Source organism: Dendropsophus ebraccatus, chromosome 2 (assembly GCF_027789765.1).
Source record: "Dendropsophus ebraccatus isolate aDenEbr1 chromosome 2, aDenEbr1.pat, whole genome shotgun sequence".
NCBI lineage: Eukaryota > Metazoa > Chordata > Amphibia > Anura > Hylidae > Dendropsophus > Dendropsophus ebraccatus.
Genome location: NC_091455.1, coordinates 55,476,318 through 55,487,404, shown reverse-complemented (window position 1 = coordinate 55,487,404; position 11,087 = coordinate 55,476,318).

The window sequence follows — 11,087 nt, the reverse complement described above, 5'->3', positions numbered from 1 at the left end:
TGATTAAAGGGGTATTCCCCCCAAAATTATTTTTGCACTTATACATTGCCCACCCGTAGCTTTCTATCTTTCCAATATCACTGTATTATAAATTCTGCACAGTTTTGCTGTTATCTAGATACATTGACCCCCACGGATTGCAGAGAATCATCAAACCTCAGTCCAACCCGACACCACTCCCTGCTCCTGGCCCCCACCCTCCGAGACGGCATCACGTGTCCTCCATCTCTTCAATGGGCTGGGTTAGCGCTTCTAACTCAGCCAAACTGAAGTGAAGGAGGACACTGCCAGCCGTGGCTGCTGTTAGAGAGGGAGACAGTGATCAGTGCAGCTGTCACTGTGTCCCTCTCTAACAGCAGCGACCCGTCACCCACACTGTGTGCCCCCCCCCCCGAGATTACCCCCTGACTGTGCCACCTCACCTCACCGGCGGCATCCTGTCACCCCTGTTACCCATGACTCGCAGCGGGGCTTACCAGCGGCACCCCCATTCCCCCCCCCACCAGTCACCCGAGGCGGCGCTCACCGGCACCTGTCACCCTGCTTACCGGCGGCGCTTACAAAGCTCATTCACAGCACCCCCGTCACAGCTGTCACCGACAGCGCATACCCGTGCCACTCGCGGCACCGGCACAACCAACCGGGTGACGGGTGCCGGTGAGCACCGCCGCGGGTGACTGGGGTGCGGCGGGAGGATCTGCAAAAGAGCCCATGGGGGTGCCGCCGGTATGCGGCGGCGCGGGTGAGCTCTGCAGCGGTGACCCGGGTGCACCCCCCGCTTCCCGAACAGCAGCCCCCCTTACCCGCATCTCGGCCCGCGGCCACCCTCCATCGCTGGGGCAGAACTAGAGATCCTGCTGGGAGCTGTAGTTGTGCTGGGAGCCAGAGGTGCAGACATGTCGGCTGCAGTGCAGGCTCCCTTCCTCCGCCGACACCCTCATCTCGGCCGCGCATCCCCATTCCCCCCCCCTTCCCCCCGCATCTCGGCCGGCACCGCAACCCCCCCTGCATCTCGGCCGGCACCCACCACCACCACTCCCTCCACGCATCTCGGCCAGCTCACCATCCCATCCCCCCCCCCATCTCGGCCGTCACCACAAACCCCCACCCCGCCATGACTGACAAGCGGCAAGACCCCGGCGACTCTCATGCTCACTTACATCGCTCAACTCTGTCATTCATTCACCTCTGCTATACAACTCATTCACCTCTGCTATGCAACTCATTCACCTTTGCTGTGCAACTCATTCACCTCTGTTGTGCAACTCATTCACCTCTGCTGTGCAACTCATTCACCTCTGCTGTGCAACTCATTAACCTCTGCTGTGCAACTCATTCACCTCTGCTGTGCAACGCATTCAACTCTGCTGTGCAACGCATTCAACTCTGCTGTGCAACGCATTCAACTCTGCTGTGCAACGCATTCAACTCTGCTGTGTAACGCATTCAACTCTGCTGTGTAACGCATTCAACTCTGCTGTGCAACGCATTCACCTCTGCTATAAAACTCATTCACCTCTGCTATAAAACTCATTCACCTCTGCTATGCAACTCATTCACCTCTGCTATGCAACTCATTCACCTCTGCTATAAAACTCATTCACCTCTGCTATAAAACTCATTCACCTCTGCTATGTTGCTACCTCAGCTCTACTACATCATGGACCAATCAGGCATAAGCATTGCATGATGGGAGATGTAGTTTCATGGCCGGCGCCATGTTGGATATAGTTCGGCTTATTAAAAAACTCATAACTATGGAATGGAAGCAGCTAGAAAGACGGGAGATGGCTCAAAATTATCAGGGGGACTTGGTGAGTAAGACCAGCTAGGTTTGGGAGCATTTTATTTTTTTTAGCTCTTGGGGGGAATACCCCTTTAATAGGAAATTTATATTGTTCTGCCGTCTATGGAATTACGGCCGGATTGTATACACTTCAATTGAGATCGCTGGTGGCCGCACAAAAAATTGACATGTCAGTTGTGTGCAGCCGCTATTTATTGAATAGCAGATGCACAAGCCTGACAGGTCACACCATGGAGAAATTGTTGTCTATGGTGAATTAGGATGCAGGTGCACACGGATGCGCCCACTTCCCAATTCAGCACAAATGAAGATCATCCGGCTGGGATGATCTTCACTAACACTGGCTGTTCTGCAAGACAAGCTGCGAGCCCTTCTCTCCTTGCCTTGTTGCTCTCCCCGTCCTGCTGCAGGGGATGGATGCCATTGTCTATATAGCCTATCTCCTGCAGGGAGTCGGGAGAGAAGCATCTAATGCTTCTTCAGGCTCATTTTAGTGGTCATTGGGGTATACCACCGTCACTGATCAAAACTTTTGATAGGTATGACATGTCAAATATTTTGTTTAACTACAGTAACACTATAAATAGGCCTGATATAAGTTAACTCTGATCCCAGCCATTTATATAGTGTATAAATCCTTCTGTATAAGTAATATCTATTATATAAAGACCCACATACAATAGAGCAGTTTGTACAAAACAAGATTTATCAAGTTTGACAGGTATGGAGAATAAACAATGACATCACTGGGTCCGAGGGGTAACACTTCCATGTTTCTTTTTAACTAAACAAGCTCCATTGTTCTGTGGTTACTGTATATTTTTCGGGGTTGTGGAGTATATGGCAGTTCTCCGCATTCACACTTGGATTCAGTCTCTTTGTGGAATTTGTTGGTACAAGACACATTCTGCAAGTAGTGGCCCGGGCAGCGCTTCAAAGTGTACATGCAGCAGCATTACATTACATCTTTTTTTCTTATGGCCATCAAATTGCCGAGTTTATCATTGGTTGACTAAACATACACATTCCACTGGCTGCTCCATCATTTCCTGTGACTGGAACTGAAACAAAACCTTTCTGTTCTCCTCACATTGTTCTGATTAACAAGTCTCTTTGATACTGAATAATTCTGAATGCACAGAAATGTACTGAATACATAGATGGAATTCTCAATAATTGGCTTTATACATTCACTGTTAGAAGTCTTTTTTATGCTTATCATTAACAGCACAACGTTGGCCGCACATCTGGTTCTCATGAAGCTTACGCTACCTTCTACCTTCTCTCTGTTACTCTCTACAGTCCCCGAGAACAATTTCCTTGATTCATTCATAAAAAGCATTGAGACGGACTGAGAGCTGCAATTAGAAACATATACGCCATTGTGTATAGGCACTGCAGCCGACACTACTACCGTGAAGGACTCCAGGCTTATATACTGTATGTATCCTAGAAGCCGTGGCCCCAATTTACAATTGTTTACATCCAGGACATACGGCTTGGTTTGCTTCTTAAAAAACTTGTAACTGGTTTTATCTTTTAACGCTAAGAGGGGAAAGCTCTAAAATGTTCATTAAAAGCCACCAAGGGAAGCAGTAACAATGCGATCACCTCCTGCGGTGACTTTGTGACCCTTATCCTCAGGTCAGGACGGCGCATTGTTCATCAAAAGCTTCCAAGTCTTTTCTTCTATGAGAATTAGTTGGCAGGACGGGCCTATCAAAGCCGAATGGGTGAGAGCACTTACCACCAATAAGGCTTGGTTCACATTTTGGAGCTCAATCTGTTCAATATATTTTCTTTATTTAAAAAAAAAAGGATCAAATTACAAGCAAAGGTGTCTAAAAGTATGAGCGCAACTCAAGCATGCCCAAGTCTGATAGTTCAACATTTGAATACGGACGGCTGAAAGGTTGAATACAGCCCAAAGGTAGTCCTGGAAAACATGGATACAGCACTCATTTAATTTTTTTTTTTGTTTTAATCAAAGTGATTTTTAAAGATTTCAACAGGGACGGACAGCATACAGAAGTCTGATGCCTGCAAAAAAAACAAAACAAAAATTGTACTAAAAAACCTTTGGCAATGTCCCGTACTCTGCATGAAAAGTGCAGTAAAAATGTGGAAATGAAATTTCAAAAAATTGTTCATGCAAAGAAGAGTCTTGGTGTCTTCTGGTGTCTTCCGTTGACCCAACAAGCCAACAATGCAGCTTCATCTCCCAATCTCATCCCCATAACAATAACATTCAAGTTGCCGATGAGGGAGTGGTCCTGTTCCTAGTAAGTGTCAAAGGTGCCAAGCCCGGGGAGTCAAGCCATCAGGCCCAAATTTTTTCGAATTTCTTTAAAACCTTTCATTTTCATGGACATATTTTTCATTGGCTATAAGCCAATTAACATTAGTAATCAGGGTAGAAATCACTAGCACGTCCTGGTCAAGCCAGGATTGCGCCATCAATTTCCTAGCCATATAAAGTATCCGAGCTGCAGCCAACTTCTCATAGCTAGTCAGGTCTAAGTCCTCCACATAGCCCAAAATACCAGGGGGGATTGTTCTAGTTGAAGAGAGAACACTCTGTGAATAGTGGAGTCAGCATCCTGCCGGTACCTTGTCAATTTGGGGTATTGCCAAAACGTGCAGAACCCCTCCCTCATCCCTCAGACATCTAGGGTGCAAGGCATCAGGCCGGATTCCCACTTTAAATAGAAATGCTCAGCACTCATCTCACTCATACAACATTATACAGTTTTAACCAGACTGATCAGGAGTGGGATTAAACACATAAAAAAGTGCAAATCTTTCCATGATAGTTTTTCTCTGCGTTGGTTCCACCCTCGGCTTTAAATAAATAAATAGGACAAAAATGTTGTGTGTAAACCCAGGCTAAGCAACCTAGTTGCTGAGCAGGGATTTCCTGTCTGCATGGTACATCACCACAAATAGTAAAGAAGAGGGTCATGGTGGAGACTAGGCACTTGGGAAACTGGCAACCATCGGGGAGAGGGCCGGGTAAGTATACCTTTATAATTTTCAGTGCACCTTGGGCCACGTATTAACCCCTTCTGGCAAATGAGCATGAAGGTTTAAGAGTGTTTGAAGCAGGGCTGTAACATACCCAGTGGCTAATGGCTGCTTTTAGCCGAGAGCTACCGCTAATAGAACAATCTCTGTGCTGGCTATTTATCCATTCAAGGCTGACAGCGGCATTTAAAGGGGTAATTCTCATCTGGAAATAATGTCCGATCCAGAAACTTGGATGCAATCATCCTGCAGTGAGTAGAATGCTCAACACTCCATTCATTCTCTATGGAGCCGACAAACGTTCTCAGCAGTCCAGGTATATAGTTGCTTACTTTCCCCTGATATGATGGAACTCATAAGGGATCTATTATATAGGCAGACTTCTGCCTGATATGAGTTCAGATCTAGTAGAATTGGTGATTATAACACAGAGCCTTTACACAACTTAATTATTGTCAGTGCAGGGTTAAAGAAGAAGTCCCACCAAATAAAAAAAAAATGGAGGAAGGCAGGGAGTTCTGGGAAATGATAAACAATGTAAACTTACCCGTCCTCATGCCTCCGTAGCGCCTCTCCCGGGTCCCACTGATGGGTGCCAGACGTCACATACCCGACTATTCCAGCAGCAACCCGGCCCGGCTGAGAGATTAACTGCTCAGCCAGTCAGTGCCTAGGGCGGTGTCCTCCCAGTCACTGATTGGCTGAGCAGACAATCACTCAGCCGGGTACATGACATTGCAGCTGGAGGAGCTGCAGGACACCGGCTGCTGTAAGCAAGACCTGAGAGCGGTGCTATGGGGCGCAAGGGTAGGTAAGTTAATTTTGTTTGTTGTTTTCTTGCACCCCGCCCTGCCTTGCTATCATTTTTGGATTTCTAGAGACTTCTCCTTTAAAGTGTACCTGTTGTTTGAAAAAACTTTGACATGTCATAGAGACATGTCAAAAGTTTTGATCAGTCTGGGTGTTCATACCTGTACCTGTTGTGAGAATGAGCTGAAAGAAAAATGCACTAAGTGCGGTCCTCTCCAGTCTCTGTGTCACGTGATGAGTCAGGCTCCTAATGTAAGTCTATGTAGTCCAACGCTTTCACTTACACATGGCAGGAAGCAGACCTCGCTGCAGCACGGTCCTCTCCCCCCTCGTTCTCATGATTGGTACGGGTCTGAACACTCAGACCTGGACTGATAGAAACTTTTCACATATCTCTATGTCATATCAAAAGCTTTTTCAAATGACGGGTACACTTTAATCACAGTATCATCCACTTTAAAGTACAAACCTGTTTCATTCGGACAGGAGTAATGTGGTGTATACAGTCTCATAGCCATCTTGGGACAGCATTGGGAATCATTGTGTTGGGTATGACTGTGTGATGTCAATTCAGCAGAAATTCCTAATCATTTTTACAACAGTCTTTGAAGAACCTATTTACATCAAGAAAACTCTAATGTGGGACAATATGACACCTAGTTCAGTTCATTGGTCTTAGAATTGAAAAGAATAACAGGATGGTTGTGGCACTTTCTTGGAAGGCCTAGCTAGATGCATAAAGGGTGAACCGAATGGTAGAAACGTACCTGCATCCCTGGATAACCTCATGACTTCATGACTAGAAAACCAGGTAGGGTATATCTGGTATCCCTTCCTGAAGAGGAAGACATATAACCGTCCATTAAAGATAACCTGAAACAGGGTTTTATTCACAAGTCTTCTTCGTCCATTAGAGTTGGCTTTTTTTTACTGAAGAACAGCACTCTTCACTATTTACTATTGATACTTTAGCAAAGTCATTGGATGGAACAGATATCTGCTGCCTCTTTTTTCTGAGCAGATACCAGAGGTGTAGATATTTACTAAGCTGGTTCTAAGAGAAGCCTACAATTTAATCCATGAATGTAAAGACAATTGGAAGCTAGCACTAAGTACCTGGGATAAACACTCACTTAGCTCAGTAATGCCCCAGAGTTCATCAACTATATATTCCATAACCTCCTTTTTGCATGCATCTTGTGATCCATGGGGACTCCAGGGATGGGACTCCCAAAGGTCATGAGGATATGTGATGGAAGTGTTGATACTTGGACAACCCCTTTTACAATATCCTGCCCTACTTCTGCACGCCATATCGTGCTTGTGCTTACTGTTTACCTACAGCCACAATTCAAGAGAGATAAGAATTTTTATAGCTTCCATTTAATAAATCCATATGTGCTGAGCTCTCCTTAATGTCCACAGTAACCTCTCAAAAAAGTCTCATAGGGAGGTTTATTTATTACATAGAACATAGACGACCCCCATCATGGCATACATAGATTTATTATGGATGTGTTCTAATGGCGTTTTAGAGATAATGAACCACTTCAAGTGCAACAATTTACTGCTGTGACTCGTAACAATGTAAATCCTGACATCAGATTTTTCTATATGGCCCGTTCATCTGTTTCTCATTACACTGAATTTCTGAGGTTCAGTTTTACAAAGCAGTCGATAGTGGAAGAAAAAAAAAAGCTTGTGATGGCTCTAAGAGACTCGCTGTGGACCTTGGTCTGAACCTCAACGTTGTGAACACGGACAGTCTGATAGCAATTCTCTATACACTGCTGTATTAAATTGGCACACATAATGATGATAACAGAAACCCCAGATTAGTTACAGTATATGGCACACTGTGCACTCTGCTCCTGCCTCCTTGCATTGTTTTGCAGGAAATCATTTAGGCAAATAAGCATCTGACTTCTGCTTTCCATATGCTCAGAATTTATACAAACACAGCAGAAAGCTTCAACATTACATCACTTATATCAAGGAATCTATTTCAGCTGCCACATTAGAGTCACCAGGCTCGGTATCTGAGGAAATTCCTCATTTTCTAAAATCTGCAGATTTTTTTTTTTTTTTTAAACACTCAAGAAGTTCGGGTTTTTGAAAATCCAGCAGGGGCAGGGGGGAATAAGTACGAACTTACCACTTCCTGTGCCCGCAATGAGTGGCGGGACTGGCCTTGTGACCCCTGCCGGAAGCCGGAAATGTTTGTCCCGGCTGATGGACTGACCGCTTATGCAACCAGTGAGTTGTGACATGTACAACCTTGGGATTTAAGAGTCCGGCAGGGGTCCCGAGGCTCACCATGGGCACGGGAAGTTGTAAGTTCATACTTGTTATCAAAATCCCCCCTGCCCCTGCCGGATTTTCAAAATCCCCATCCCTTTTATTTGTATAGCGCACACAGATTCCGCAGCACTTTACATAGTTTTTCTCCCTGTCCCCATTAGGACTCACAATCTAAATTCACCAATCTGTATGTTTTGGTTGTGGGAGGAAACCAGAGTACCTGAAGGAAACCCACGCAAACTCAGAGAGAACATACAAACTCTTTGCAGATTTGAACCCAGGACTCCAGCGCTGCAAGGCTACAGTGCTAACCACTGAACCACCATGCTGCCCAGGACTTGTCCTTTAAGCACAATGACATCACAGCAAACATTACTTCACTAGTGCTGGACCTTTATATTTTTCATAGTGCAAGAACACTAACCGGGAGTAAAGAACCAGCACTGAGGTCATTCCACTCTGCACATTTTCTAATGGATCACCATTAGAGATGAGCGAACCTCGAGCATGCTCGAGTCCATCCGAACCCAATCGTTCGGCATTTGATTAGCGGTGGCTGCTGAAGTTGGATAAAGCCCTAAGACTATGTAGAAAACATGGATATAGTCATTGGCTGTATCCATGTTTTCCAGAAAACCTTAAAGCTTTATCCAACTTCAGCAGACACCGCTAATCAAGTGCCGAATGATCGGGTTCGGATGGACTCGAGCATGTTCGATATTCACTCATCTCTAATCACCACTCAAAGATATCACCAGCAACTCAGGAGATATCACCAGCAACTCCGGAGATCCAGGATGAAAGCTTTCTGCTTTTTGACTTGTCGCCTAAAAAGAATCCAGTAAAATTAGAACTCTAAATTGGGTAAAACAAGTTGGTAAAACATCAAAATGATATATCTGTGGAAAAAATTCTGTGTAGGGCAAAGCGGTAAGGGGTCCAAGCCTATTAGGATCGCCATATCTGCCGCTGCCACTGGCCATACCCTGAAAGGGGCCAGACTTCTTTGGACACTTTGGGGGAGAATTATCAAAGGGTGTAAAATTTAGACTGGTGCAAACTACCCACAGCAACCAATCACAGCTCAGGTTTAGGCAGTGCTGAAAGGAAAGCTGAGCTGTGATTGGTTGCTGTGGGCAGTTTGCACCAGTCTAAATTTTACACCCTTTGATAAATCTCCCCCTTTGACTTTCTTGCAGAGGAAACTTCACCTGGGACAATTGGTTTATTTAAATTGAACTTAAACATATTGTTGCCACTTAAGCCCACACGGGATACAAAGGATGCTACACAAGGAGAGGTAAAGGGGTAAATAACAGAAGAGGATTGCAGCTCCCTGCTCCTTAAAATTTTATAAACTTTATTTTCAGTACATCTTAAAATTCAACTATATACAGGTAAGATGTACCTCCCTGAAGCCCGACCGGCCAACAGGCGTGACCTCTACAGATCCGGAACCACATGACTTACAGGTACAGTGGAAAACTAGACCCTACTTGTTACTACCTCCTTTTCTCCTCCCTCATCTCTGTCTACCGTCCTACCCGTGCCCTACGCTCCTCTAATGACTTACGACGAACATCCACCTTGATCCGCACCTCTCACTCCCATCTCCAGGACTTCACCCGAGCTGCACCAGTTCTATGGAATGCATTACCCAAGACTGTTAGACTCACCTCCAATACCCAAAGCTTCAAACGTGCCCTCAAAACACATCTGTTCAAGCAGGCTTACCAGGTTCCCTAATTTTGACTGCTACCCTCAAAACCCCCCCCCCCCACACACACACAGACACACACCTACCTCCATCACGCACATGCACATGCACACACACACAGACACATACATACACACACGCCAAGCATTTAAGCACTTAGACCTGTGCATGCAGGCATTGGCTGGTGACAGGTTCACCCACCCTTACCTGCGCTGCCTTATTTATAAAGATGGCCGGACCAGAAGAACAATGATGCACTTTGCCCCTCTGCCATTTTGTCTGAAACCCCCTCCTGATAGTGTGTAAGCTGATGCATGCGAGCAGGGATCTCACTCCTCATGTATGGATAATTATATGTATATCGCTGTAATGTCTATTTTCTGTCTATGTATGTCCCCCAGAATTGTAAAGTGCTGCGGAATCTGTTGGCGCTATATAAATAAAGTATTATTATTATAAATTATTATTATTACTAATGTGGCAACTCGCCTCTAGGAGGTAGTACGACTGGTCACTTGCCAGATGGTTAGGTGTGACACCACATCTGTAGTGGCTAGTCGAGGTATAGCCCTGCCTGGTGTTATGTTGTCATGACGCCAGTGCCGGATGGGCACACAGGTATGCTGGCACACCTGCTTTTATTTGAGTCGGCTGGCTATACCTTTTTCCTCTGTGGACAGTAACCTGCCGGGCTGTTCAGGGGTCCCTCAGGCAATTATCACGGTGGTCCGGAGTGGAGTAGTGACCGACCTGGACTATTGGTACTGCCACCCAGAGAAAGGGGAGTTAACCCAAGGATGGCATGCTTACTGTGTAGGTGTTTAGTTAAGAACCACAGAGTCCCGTTATAATAAATAGAATCTGTTTACTTGATATAGAAAGCAGGTTATACAGGTTTGCCTTGATATGGTACGTTTAACTTAAAGAGTCGGATCTATACTGGGAGATTTAACAGTGCCGAGAAGTAGAAAGTTCAGAGGATTAGAGAGGAGGATGTCGAGATAGTCTCAACCCTTTTTATGGATACTGTCCTGCACTGTGTTCCTTCTGGTTCTCGGCGTGGGTTGAGTTGATCCCTGACTTGTCCTCTCTAGTAGCGACTTAACATTGCAGTGTTTAGAGGTGTTACGTGAGGAAAAACTGTGTCTAGGTCTCGCATATGCATGTGCTCTGCTCAACGTCTAGACCACAACTAACTGGATACTGGGGGACCTGCCAGAAGCCAGGGCCTAACTTAACTGCTGTAGGAAGCGTCCTACCTTTACAGAATCCAGAGTAAAAAGACCCTACACTACCCATGTGACTTCCTTCCTACAGCACACCTAAGGTGTAGGGATAGGAGAAGAGAAAAAAGAACTCTCATTGGTGTATAGATCCAGGTGAAACATAAGAAAACAATAACCCTTTCGTTTCCACAGCTGTGCAATA